Raw genomic sequence first — 13,113 nt, forward strand, 5'->3', positions numbered from 1 at the left:
CCTCCTTCTCAGGCTCACTCTATAAGGTGCTAAAGATGTCGTAGCACGATTAAGAAACCTGCTTTCTGACACTTACCCTCTAGCCGTTAAAAGTCATATAGCTTTGCTGAGTTGTGCTGTTCAGATCTTGGATGAACTTTGTGTGGCACCTAATCACCCCTGCTGCATTATAAGGCTCACCTTAAATTTACACCTTAAGAGTAGAGGTACCGTCTAGGAAGTCATCAGCACTGTCCTACTAGCCACAAATATCACTCTGTGACACAGAAACAGGGACACAAACCACCTTGGGAGGCTTCCAGTAAAATTGTCAATAGCTTTGGTCCAAATGCTTGGTTTCCTTAGAGAAATGTACTTACAAACTATTTTCTATTTCTGTCATTTAGCAGGTATCTTTGTCCGGTGCCGAATGTATATCCGTGGCTGGTCATCGAGATAACCTCCAGTGTATCCCTCAATGTTACTGTCTGAGAAAACTCAGTCCAAACCGACACAGGAAACTGGACAATCTTTAAGCTGAGGGTCTATGGAATGTTTTTTTCCTGTGAGTTGGCTTTGAAGTGTGCACATTGTTTGAGATAAAACCTCCAAGATAAATATAAGAGCGTTCTAAAGCGCAGCCGGTTTCAGCTGGTTTTCAGACAGGGTTCCTTATGTCATAAATCAGTCCCATACCAGGTGGTAAATACAGCTGAGAAGCTAAAACAAGAATCCCACTAATGAGGCCTTAAAATAACACTGGGAACCTCTACTGTCACACAGCAGACAAATCTATTGTCCCAGGGAAAGAAGACACCTGCTTTCTGTATTCAAAGACTGCTAAAACTGTCAAGGGCTACACCTGCACTTGACAGTAATGGACTACTGTAGCAAGATCAATAATACAGTATCTCTTTGAAGAGAATCGATTTAGGAGGTGCAATTATCTAATTCCTTAGGACAGGTCATATTTTGACAGACAATAATTATTCCTGTGCAATCATCACTGAAATTGTGAGTTTGATCTTGTTTAAAAGTTCCTCATTAAATTCTTGATATGGGCGATTCCCCACTGGGATGGCCCAAAAATATTTTTGGTATCTCAGATTGTTCTGGCAATTCTCACATAGAAACTTCAATGGGAGAAAGGACATTTGATATGCTTTTTACATTTGTATCACAAACCATTTTTTTTTGAAAATCATGATGAAAGTGGCCATTTTAGGCCCTCTTGTAGGAACCTATGATCTGTGAACTGTGAACCGTAGATAACACAGACAATATCTCAGTGTAATTATATTCTTTATAGTGTGCTCTAACATATGGAGTATGTTTAGATTCTGAAATACACATTTTCACATCTATTTATTATACATAGCAAATATTAACATGAGTATTTCAAAAGTACCCTTTTTGATTTTGTTCATTTATAAACGTATTGTTTTAAACTACATACGCTACATGTACATCAAATGTCCAGAGCGGGTGCTCTGCAACTTTTGAAGTGATGATACATTTTATGAGCACAACCTACACAGTGAATAGGAACATGGATTCAAAGGGAACTCCCTCTGCTGGTGCTTTGCTGAATGTGATTGGTTAATGACCTATAATGTCAGTTTTTATGTATAAAATGGGTCATATTTTCAAAAGTAACATGGCACCCACTCTGGACATTTGACGTGTTTGAAGAGTACATTGTTTCAAACAATATGTCTAAAAAAAAGCTACATCAAAAAGGGTACTTTTGAGATATTCACATTAATATTTTTAATGTTGAATCAATTTGTCTGAATATTTTTACTTCAGAATCTAGACATACTCCATATTTTAGAGGACCGTATAAGGAGTCAAATAAAATAAAATAGTGTCTGTCACATGCTCCGAATACAACAGGTGTAGACTTTACCTGGAAATGCTTGCTTAGAAGCCCTTCCCAACAAATAGAGTAAAAAAAAAATACAATACAAATACAAAATAGTAACACAAGAGGAATAAAATACACAAGGTTGAATCTGTATACAGGAAGTACCAGTACCAGATTAATGTGCAGCGGTACAATGTATTTTAGGTAAGATACAGTGCATTCGGAAAGTACTCAGACCCTTGACTTTTTCCACACTGTTACATTACAGCCTTATTCTAAAATTGATTAAATAGTAATTAGCTTTTACTCAGTACTTTGTTGATGCTACTTTGGCAGCAATTGTAGCCTCAAGTCTTCTTGGGTATGATGCTACAAGCTTGGCACACCTGTATTTGGGGAGTTTCTCCCATTCTTCTCTGCAGATCCTCTCAAGCTCTGTCAGGTTGGATGGGGAGAGACGTGGTACAGCTATTTTCAGGTCTCTCCAGCTCTGGCTGGGCCACTCAAGGACATTCAGAGACTTGTCCCAAAGCCACCCCTGCATTATCTTGGCTGTGTGCTTAGGGTCATTGTCCTGTTGGAAGGTGAACCTTCGCCCCAGTCTGAGGTCCTGAGCGCTCTGGAGCTGGTTTTCAGCAAGGATCTCTGTACACCCAGTCCCTGCTGCTGACTAACATTCCCACAGCATGATGTTAACAACACCATGCTTCACTGTAGGGATGGTGCCAGGTTTCCTCCAGAGGTGACGCTTGGCATTCAGGCAAAGAGTTCAATCTTGGTTTCAACAGACCAGATAATCTTGTTTCTCATGGTCTGAGAGTCTTTTAGGTGCCTTTTGGCAAACTCCAAGCGGGCTGTCATGCACCTTTTACTGAGGAGTGGTTTCCGTCTGGCCATTCTACCATAAAAGCCTTATTGGTGGAGTGCTGCAGAGATGGTTGTCCTTCTGGAAGGTTCTCCCATCTTCACAGAGGAACTGTGGAGCTCTGTCAGAGTGACTATCGGGTTCTTTGTCACCTCCCTGACTGAAGCCCTTCTCCCCTGATTGCTTACTTTGACCGAGGAAGAGTCCTGGTGCTTCCAAACTTCTTTCATGTAAGAATGATGGAGGCCACTGTGTTCTTGGGGACCTTCAGTTATGTAGAAACTGTTAGGTACCTTTCCCCAGATCTGTGCCTCGACACAATCCTGTCTCTGAGCTCTACGGACAATTCATTCAACCTCATGGCTTTGTTTCTGCTCTGACATGCATTGTCAACTGTGGAACCTTATATAGACAGGTGTGTGCATTTTCCAAATCATGTCCAATTAATTGAATTTACCACAGGTGGATTACAATCAATTTGTAAAAACATTTAAAGCAAGATCAATTGAAACAGTATGCACCTGAGCTCAATTTCGAGTCTCACAGCAAAAATCAGAATACTTACAGTACCAGTCAAAAGTTTGGACACACCTACTTATTCAAGGGTTTTTCTTAATTTTGTACTATTTTCTACATTGTAGAATAATAGTGAAGACATCAACATTATGAAATAACACATATGGAATCATTTAGTAACCAAAAAAGTGTTATTTTTTTTACATGGGGCTGCAGGGTAGCCTAGTGGTTAGAGCGTTGGACTAGTAACCGGAAGGTTGCAAGTTCAAATCTCTGAGCTGACAAGGTACAAATCTGTTGTTCTGACCCTGAACAGGCAGTTAACCCACTAGGCCGTCCTTAAAAATAAGAATTTGTTCTTAACTGACTTACCTGGTTAAATAAAGGTACAATTTAAAAACATTTTTCTTTTAGATTCTTCAATGTGGCTGTCCTTTGCCTTGATGACAGCTTTATAAACTCTTGGCATTCTCTCAACCAGATTCATCTGGAATGCTTTTCCAACAGTCTTGAAGGAGTTCCCACATATGCTGAGCACTTGTTGGCTGCTTTTCCTTCAATCTGCGGTCCAACTCATCCCAAACCATCTCAATTAGGTTGAGGTTGGGTGATTGTGGAGGCCAGGTCATCTGATGCAGCACTACATCAATCTCCTTCTTGGTCAAAAAGCCCTTATACAGCCTGGAGGTGTGTTGGGTCATTGTCCTGTTGAAAACAAATGCTAGTCCCACTAAGCGCAGAATGCTGTGGTAGCCATGCTGGTTAAGTGTTCCTTAAATCAATGAGTGTTACCAGCAAAGCACCTCTTCACCATCACAAATCCTCCTCCATGCTTCACGGTGGGAACCACACAAGCGGAGATCATCCGTTCACCTACTACGCATCTCACAAAGACACAGTGGTTGTAACCAAAAATCTCAAATTTAGATTCATCAGACCAATGGACAAATTTCCACCGGTCTAATGTCCATTGCTCGTGTTTCTTGGCCCAAGCAAGTCTCTCCTTCTTATTGGTGTCTTTTAGTAGTGGTTTCTTTGCAGCAATTCTACCATGAAGGCCTGATTCATGCAGTTTCTTCTGAACAGTTGATGTTGAGATGTGTCTGTTACTTAAACTTTGTGAAGCATTTATTTGGGCTGCAATTTCTGAGGCTGGTAACTCTAATGAACGTATCCTCTGCATGAGAGCCAGTTTCATCATAGCGCTTGATGGTTTTTGCGACTGCACTTGAACTAACTTTTAAAGTTCTTGACATTTTCCGGATTGACTGACCTTCATATTTTAAAGTTATGGTGGACTGTCGTTTCTCTTTGCTTATTTGCGCTGTTCTTGCCATAATATGGACTTGGTATTTTACTAAATAGGGTTTTCTTCTGTATACCACCCCTACCTTGTCACAACACAACTGATTGGCTCAAACGCATTGAGAAGGAAAGAAATTCCACAAATTAAATTTTAACAAGGCACACCTGTTAATTGAAATGCATTCCAGGTGAATACCTCATGAAGCTGGTTGAGAGAATGCCAAGAGTGTGCAAAGCTGTCATCAAGGCAAAGGGTGGCTACTTTGAATAATCTCAAATCTCAAATATATTTTGATTTGTTTTACTCTTTTTTAGTTACTACATGATTCCATGGGTGTTATTTCATAGTTTAGATATCTTCACTATTATTCTACAATGTAGAAAATAGTAAAAATAAAGAAAAACCCTGGAATGAGTAGGTGTGTCCAAACTTTTGACTGGTACTGTATATAGATCATGTCACGTCCTGACCTTAGTTCCTTTTTCATGTCTCTATTTTAGTTTGGTCAGGGCGTGAGTTGGGGTGGGTATTCTATGTTTTTGTTCTATGTTTTGTATTTCTGCTTTTGGCCTGGTATGGTTCCCAATCAGAGGCAGCTGTCAATCGTTGTCTCTGATTGAGAACCATACTTAGTTAGCCTGTGTTCCCACTATGATTTGTGGGTAGTTATTTTCCATTTCAGTGTTTTCAAAAAATTTCTAAAAACCTGTTTTCTCTTTGTCATTATTGGGTATTGTGTGTAGATTGATGAGGAAAACAATAATTTCATACATTTTAGAATTGTAACGTAACAAAAGTCAAGGGGTCTGAATAATGTAGCAGCAGCATATGATGAGTGTGAAAGTGTGATGTATGCCATATGCTGCTGCTACTCTGTTCTTTATTTTTCATATTTTATTATCTATCCTGATGCCTATTCATTTTACCCTGCCTTTATGTACAAATCTACCTCAAATACCTCTAACACCTGCACATTGATCTGGTGCTGGTACTCCCTGTATATAGCGCAGGTTAGCATTTTTCATCATGAATCTTGTTTTGAGGCAGGTTTGAGGAGTGGTCACTAGTTGGCACAGCCAAAAAGTGATACAATCCGATTTTAAACCTAACCATAACCATAACCTTAACCTTAACCACACTGCTAACTATAATGTCTAACCATAACCTTAAATAAAGACCAAAAAGCATGTTTTTGTTTTCATATATTTTTTCAATATTGCCAATAATGACGTTGCAGCTGGGCCATCTAAGGGGAAATTGCTCAGTTCTGCCTCCAGGACAAGACGTAAGAAAATAAACGTCAATCTGCTATATAGCTTCATCCTTCATCCTTGTATTTTATTCTTCAAGTGTTACTTTTTATAAAAAATTGTAATAATAATTTAACTTTGCGTCACGTGCAATTCACGGATCATAGGGTCTTACAGGAGACATGTGTAGGTCTAAAAAAGTGCCTGAAATGGCCACTTTCATCATGATTTTCTCCAAAATGGTTTGTGATACAAATGTAAAAAGCACACAAACACCCTTTCTCCCAATTAAGTTTCTATGTGAGAATTGCGAGAACAATCTGAGATACCAAACATGTTTTCAGATGACCATATCTGTATAATTCTGCCAGGCTAGCTTTCCCTGAATTAAAGTGTGAAATTAAGAGACATCTATGGATTTACATGGGTCAAATGTATGTTATACCTGACTTATTGGGGGCAGTATGAGAGTAACACTACATTCACAACAATAAATACTACAACCAGTAAGAGGAAGAGCCCTGGAAGCAGGACAAGACCAGCAACAAAGCAATCCATGACTCTTCAAGCATAGAGCTAAACATTTAGATTCCATATGAATGCTAGCCACAAGTTACAATAGAACAAGAATAACACAGCAGCACATATTTGACACAGCGCCAGACTTGCACCTCATCCTTCCTCTCCCCAAACCAGGCATTGTTCACAAGGTATGTTATCCCATTCCATTATACTGTAGTTGTTTTACAAACACAGTACAAGTAATGCTTGCCATCACAAATGGGACAAGACAAACAGTTTAGTTTGATTTTATAGCGCATAATTTAGACCAATCTGACCCTTCCATACAAAAAATGTCCAGCTTGTACAATATTTAGTCTACTCTATCTTCCACTGTATAAATAAATAATGGGAGAAATGAGCGATCTGTCACTGCAGATGGTAGACTCGATTAGAGAGCCAGCCAACCTGTACTAGACATAACAGACTGGAAGCAATCCTCTCTGTTTGGATGTCATCATCACTGATGACGCAGAGCATGGCTACTGAATGAGTTGGACGTTTGGGCTTGGGGATTGTCTCTCTGACTCTATTAACATCACCTCGTGTCCTTATGTACACTGAAGCAACAGTGAGTGGGCTTTTACGGAGTATCACCAGTGTCATCAGTGATGGCTTTTCCAGATCTCTGTTCTTTGTTCAATAAGCAGGATACAGGATGATGTTGAATATCAAGTCATCACTTCCACCTTTTCTCTGCAGGCATTTCCATTGGCTCTGAGCCACTAACTAATGTGCATTTTAAAATCAGGAATCTACCTGCACAATATATAAGAAGGGCTGTAAAGGTTGATGGTAATCTAGAAGTAACTGGAGATACATCAACCAACATGTCAGCTGTCCTGAATTCAGCTTTTATCATTAAAGTCATGCTATCGTATATATATTTTAAAAGTTAAATATGTAAAATTGCTAAATCTTCGCAAACATTCAAGACTAAAGAATGTCAAAGTTTAAAACAAATCATTAATGACATCACCTGGACATAGTTGACAGGTTGAGTTATTTTAGAATAATTTATGACTCTTCATTAGTGGCACGACTAGTGAGCCAGACCATGCTGTGCTGACCCTGTTGAATGGTGGGGCTGGCTAGGTTCCTCCTCCTTTCAAGAGGAATGCTCTCAGTGGCCATTGAAGGCCCGTCCATTCATGGCTCCCCCACGACAGTGATAACAGGAGTGTGAAGACATTCTCTTTCTCCTCACCCTGGTGTTATTGGGCTCTCTGCAACCACGGGGCTACTGCTCTTAAGCACCTCTCTAGTTAGCATTCACACAAAGAGCGGCGTGGTCTTCAAGAGAGGCTGTATTTGCATAGATGCTGTCAATCAGCCATTAAACAAATGGACCTGTAATTAAACAGGATTAAGGTTTGAATTTCTGTTTGTTTTTAATCCCCCCTTTCAGACTGGCCTTGTCCTGGCCTGCAAGAGAAGAGACATGCGGCTTGTAGTGAGAGAGGTGTCTATTTGCACATTTGACAGACAAGTTGACCGCGTGTATTGATATACAAGTTGACCACTCATGCGATACACACACTGTGTAGTCCATCATCCTCTGTCCATAAGTGGGAACTCAGGTGATGGAAGCTTATGGGAGAGCCAAAGCCCCAGACACGTTTCACAGTAAATTCCTTAATTTTCACACGCTGATCCTACTGATACAGTAGCTTATATTATGTCAAGTGTCTCAGTGCAAAACATCAGCTAAAAACAACCAGACATATAGTATGACTGATTGTAATGAATGTTTTGAATACCAATGTGTCTAATTCCCTTGGGACTGACCCCTCCAGTGATATGTGCTGGCAGCTGCAATGAGGACTGTTAACACAATTCGTCTTAACAGCTGCATGAAGTCATACTCTAACAAAGTTTATTTGGTTATACATTTGTCCCGTAAGTGACTCAGGATTAGAAGTCACAAGGGCTGTTCCCACACCAGTGTCAGATCTGGGCAATTTCAGACCCTGCAGATTTGATTAAGGCAGATTCAGATGGATCATAACGGCAGGCACATAGTCTCAGTGTGAGAAGCACTCAGCCCCTCCACTCCACAGTATCTCTTATTCATGTCACACACATATGCTGCTCCCCTTCAGACAGCTAACTCCACCGCCATCCTCATCTGCTGTCTGTGATCATCACCTGTCTACATTCCACACAGTTCACAGTAAAAGCAATACAAATCAAACCAACAGTGCTGATTTCCTAAAAGTCTGTAAAGGAAGCACATTCTGTTCTCTGATCGATTCTGTCCACTTATCTTGCCTTCCTAGTATTGTACTTGTCCCTTCCTCGACCTTCCCATGATCTCAAAGAGGTGAGAGACCACTGGGATGTGCTTTTCTAACAAAGCAATGATGAGGAAGGGAGCCTGTATGTCTAGGTGAGGCAGAGATAAAGAATTGATCGAAAAGTCCATCTATTTTACAAAAGCAGCCCGATGTATGGTATTTCTCTATTACATCTCTTTATTGACTTTATCTGAAATATTTGGTCGCTTTATGACTCATTATGGTATTTTCAGGTTTAGCAGGTTTTGAGATTACACGCATAACTAGTATATGATACAAATAAAGATAAGAATGGACAAAAATAAATGTCTGTTTTTATGATTACCGCTTAGTCTTTCATCGTAAATCCTTTGCATACAGGTGGTTTCCTTTTAAAATGCCAGAGGAAGAAATTGAGGTTCTTTCACCACTGATGCTTGTAAAATCAAATCATAATGTCAGTCATGAGACATTCCTGAGAAATAACTTAACCAAGGCACCACAGGGGGACAATCCTAGGTGCTAGAAAAATAATGTGGTTAAGGTTATAAGGATCATGAGTCAAACTAAAGCCTCTCTTACTACGCATCACATATTTGCTATACAGCACCATTCATTTGTGGAATTCATGTTCTGGGGAAAAGTATATTAACTTCAATTTCCATGAGAAATGTGATATACTTCTCAAAGCTGCTACACTCCCTTCTGTCATTAGTAATATTTTCCTTGTTAGCACACTTAAACGGTATGTGAAGAGTAATCCAAAATAGTTGTTTGTTACACTCCCATGTTTCACATCTTCTGTCATAGCATACACAGTGTAAACTGAACTTGAACTGAACTGCACACTTGAACTGAATTTGAACTGTACACCTATTGACTGCATTCCCATTGCAATATAAATTGTATACATTTCCCCTGTACATTCTAAATTGTATATTCAGTATATCTCAGTGTATTCTCAACTGTAAATTTGCCATACTCTCCTTCATGTGTAATTGTTCTATGTTTATTATATCCACTTGTATTTATTGTTTGCAGATGATGTGTAAATTATGTGTAATTCTGTCTGTATATTGTCTATTGCGAGCAGCAATATGTGGATTATAATTAATGGACATTTTTGTAGGGGGTGATACATTGTTCGTTAGGGCAAAATAAGTCTGGAAATCAAGTGGAAATTACAAACTTTAGAAATCTTTTAAAAACTCAAATACACTACAAGTTAGTATTTCCTGCCGTGTGGGAAAATTATCATCAACAAAAGAGTGATCAAATTAAGATCCTACATCCGTAAAGGTGATTCTCATTCTGATTCCGAAAGGTACAGTATGTGATGAGTAATCCAAAATGGTTGTCTGCAACACTCTTCTGTCATTGGAAATGTTTTCCTTGTTAGCACACTGAACAGGCATGTGACAAGTAATTCAAAATGGTTGCTATCCAACTTGCAGACATATTAATTCACATAAAAAATAGGTGATGATACATTTGATTTCGAAGGTCACAAAATGTTCATTGCATGAAATTACTTTTGCTATCCTGCAGGCAATAATTTCCGCATGACCGCCCCGTCCCTCCTAAGTCCTCCTCTCTCCTTGTCTTTTTCCTCCCAACAGAAACCCATCCTGGTGTGCTCTGAGGCATTACAGTGTCATGGCCCAGAGAAACATTATCTCCATTTCTAAAGTCAGCGTCCGTTCACTCCCCATTTTCCTACATTCACCCCCCATTTTCTGCCAAACTCAACCTGCTGGTTGGACAACATTATTGTACGGAGAATTATGGGTCCGTTCATATAAGTTGTAAAAATTGATATGCCCCAGCAGCACTTGGCTAGCTGGGATAGTGAAGGAGATAGATATAAAGCATGGATGAGAGACTGAAGTGTGCTCTGCACACTCAAACGTGGCCGTTCTCTCTTCCCAAGAGCCAGAGCCAGTGGTGACAGGGGTCTAATTGAACATAGCTACAGATTACTTATGCTGTTGTTGGCCATATGCTGTTGCACTCCAGTGCACTCAAATGTAGGGGAGGCCTGGGAAACAAGTGTCTGCATGCAGGGATGATAAAGACCTGGTAATTGTCCTCTACACACAGAACACTGTACGCATTAGACTCTTCCTCTCTGCCCCCTGGAGCATGACCACTCTGCCTGCCCTTTGTTAATTTGTCTTAAGATACTTTATCTCATCCATCTAGAGTTAACAGAGTATATCATGTGTTCTATGTCTCCAAATAATTATACTGCTGCTCTTATACATCAGCTGTTCTCTCAGAAATTGAGGAGGACCTTGTTAAGCAACTGTACGGTGCTTTGTGCTAAGAAGCACACTTGAGTCCATGAAGATAAATAATCTACAACATTAACCTGGAATGTAGGGCAAGAAATCCTGAAACTATCGTGTCTTCTCATAAATGATGTAAAGCGAGAGGAGGGAATAGAGCAGATCTAGAAATGTTAGAAACTTTGCAGTCAGTACGTAATGTTTTAACCCCCCTTCCCCCACCTCTGGACATGCCAGGCGAGCCAGGCAAGATAAAAGTGTCTTTATCTGTATAATGGTCTTGCTATGTCCTACCAGTGACATTACAAGTGTAGACAATGGTGGCCCCGCCCTCTGCCGTCACTCCACTCCCCTCAGGATGATTGATGAGTGCAGAACCACACCACTTCACCACTCCACTCCCTGGTTTTTGATAGCAGAGGGGAACAGCAGGGGGTGCCGGGGGAGGTCGCTCTAGTCTGGAGACTCAGTGACATCTGCCCTGCAGTTATTCAGAGAAAGAGCAACATATTAAATCATTGTATTCATGCTCTGGAATAAGCGCAACATATCTCTCATGATTGAGACTATACATGAACACAGTGGTTAGGACACCCCATCATCTTTCAGACTGATTCAAGCACTCCGCCATTTTTCCCTGGATGACTGTGAGAGCTTTCTTTTCGTTCTCAAACTTCTATTGTGCTTCTTGCTTGTGTCTGGTAAATGGTCTCCTTTTCAGCACATTAACGTCCCTCCTTGGAAGCATCACTCTACAGTTCAGATACAGCCAACCAGCAAGCCAATTATCAGACTGCGTCTCTACTAACAGACCTTGGACTCTGGCCTACAGTCTGTCTAGTGTCATTTACTCATATCACCATCACTTAGAAGTGGGTCAATACATGCCCAAATGAACTTCGAAGTAGGTTAATGAAGACTAAGTCCCCTCTAGACTGTTCTCAGAATTTATGTAAATACTAGAAACATGGAAGAGGCTGAGTCTCTCTAAGTCTAAGGTATGTTAAAAAGATACTATTTGAGGAAATGTTGTTACAGCATTTAAATGTTACATGTTTAAACATTTTTGTCTTTATAACAACAAAGAGTGCCAAAATAAACCTAACAACACACAATCAAAACATACTTTGCTGTACATTATTTTTTCCATATGTTACTATTCTGTATTGGTTCAAGTGCTGTCATATTACAGACCGGTTTGCCCTATTGTGATTGAGTGTTGAGTGAGGAATGTGACGGTGTTTTTACAGGCTATGTGACTTCTACGCTGCCCTGTAAGTCATTGATTTTAAGGTTTTGCAGAGCTGACAGGTTCACATTACTCAACCAAGTCCTGTTTGAGTGACAGCTGCTGAAAAAATGGGACAGTCAGTCAGTTCAGGTTACAGACCAGGGGCATTCTGAAGCACCTGCAGTGGTCAGGGATAGTTACAGTTACTGCACCCAAGTGTGTTCTAGTAGGAATGTTACAGACAACTCTACAAGCACTTGATGATTAGCTGTGACTCTGTCATTGAAAAGACATTGGCTATCATCGGCTGGCAGTCATGCTGTATGCAGTAGAAGAAGAATCATTGTGTTTGACGGTCTACATGCAGATAACCGGTGGTAATTGTTTATTTGTCAGTGAAACAAACAATAGAAAACATACATTGTTTTCTACCATGCATGCTGAATGAAACAAAATAACTTTAAAGTGACAGAGATATCAAAGAGTCGCTATTGATATAAATATTTACAACTCTTGTGCCTCTACAGGGAGAGCGCTGCATTCTCACATAGAAAGCACGAAGCAGGCACATAACGCCAAGCTACATCTATAAAAAGACTTCTCAGTGGTATTTTCTTAGAATGGGCTAGGCTAGGCTAGAGGGAGTTCCAGTTTGAACATAGACAAAATGTTGCTGCAGGCGGAGAGAGCCAGAGAGGCCTCTCAAACTGTTCCTGTTCAGACATATAGACACTCAACAGGGAGTTTGGGGTGATTATACAGTAGGCTGCCTACCTAGTCATGCAGTGGTTCTGAAGGCTTCGCCTGCACTTTTATTGACATTACAGCCAGGAGAGTATCAAATGACTGCTGTTCCCTGCGGAAAGTTAAAATTTACAGAGTACTGAAAGCGCTTTCTATGTGCCAGAGTAAGATGGATGCCCACCAAGCAAAGAGTTAACTTCAACAGCTAAGCATTATGACATTTGTTTTGC

The sequence above is a fragment of the Oncorhynchus mykiss genome, chromosome 12 (assembly GCF_057628025.1).
Source record: "Oncorhynchus mykiss isolate SJ-2025 chromosome 12, ASM5762802v1, whole genome shotgun sequence".
NCBI lineage: Eukaryota > Metazoa > Chordata > Actinopteri > Salmoniformes > Salmonidae > Oncorhynchus > Oncorhynchus mykiss.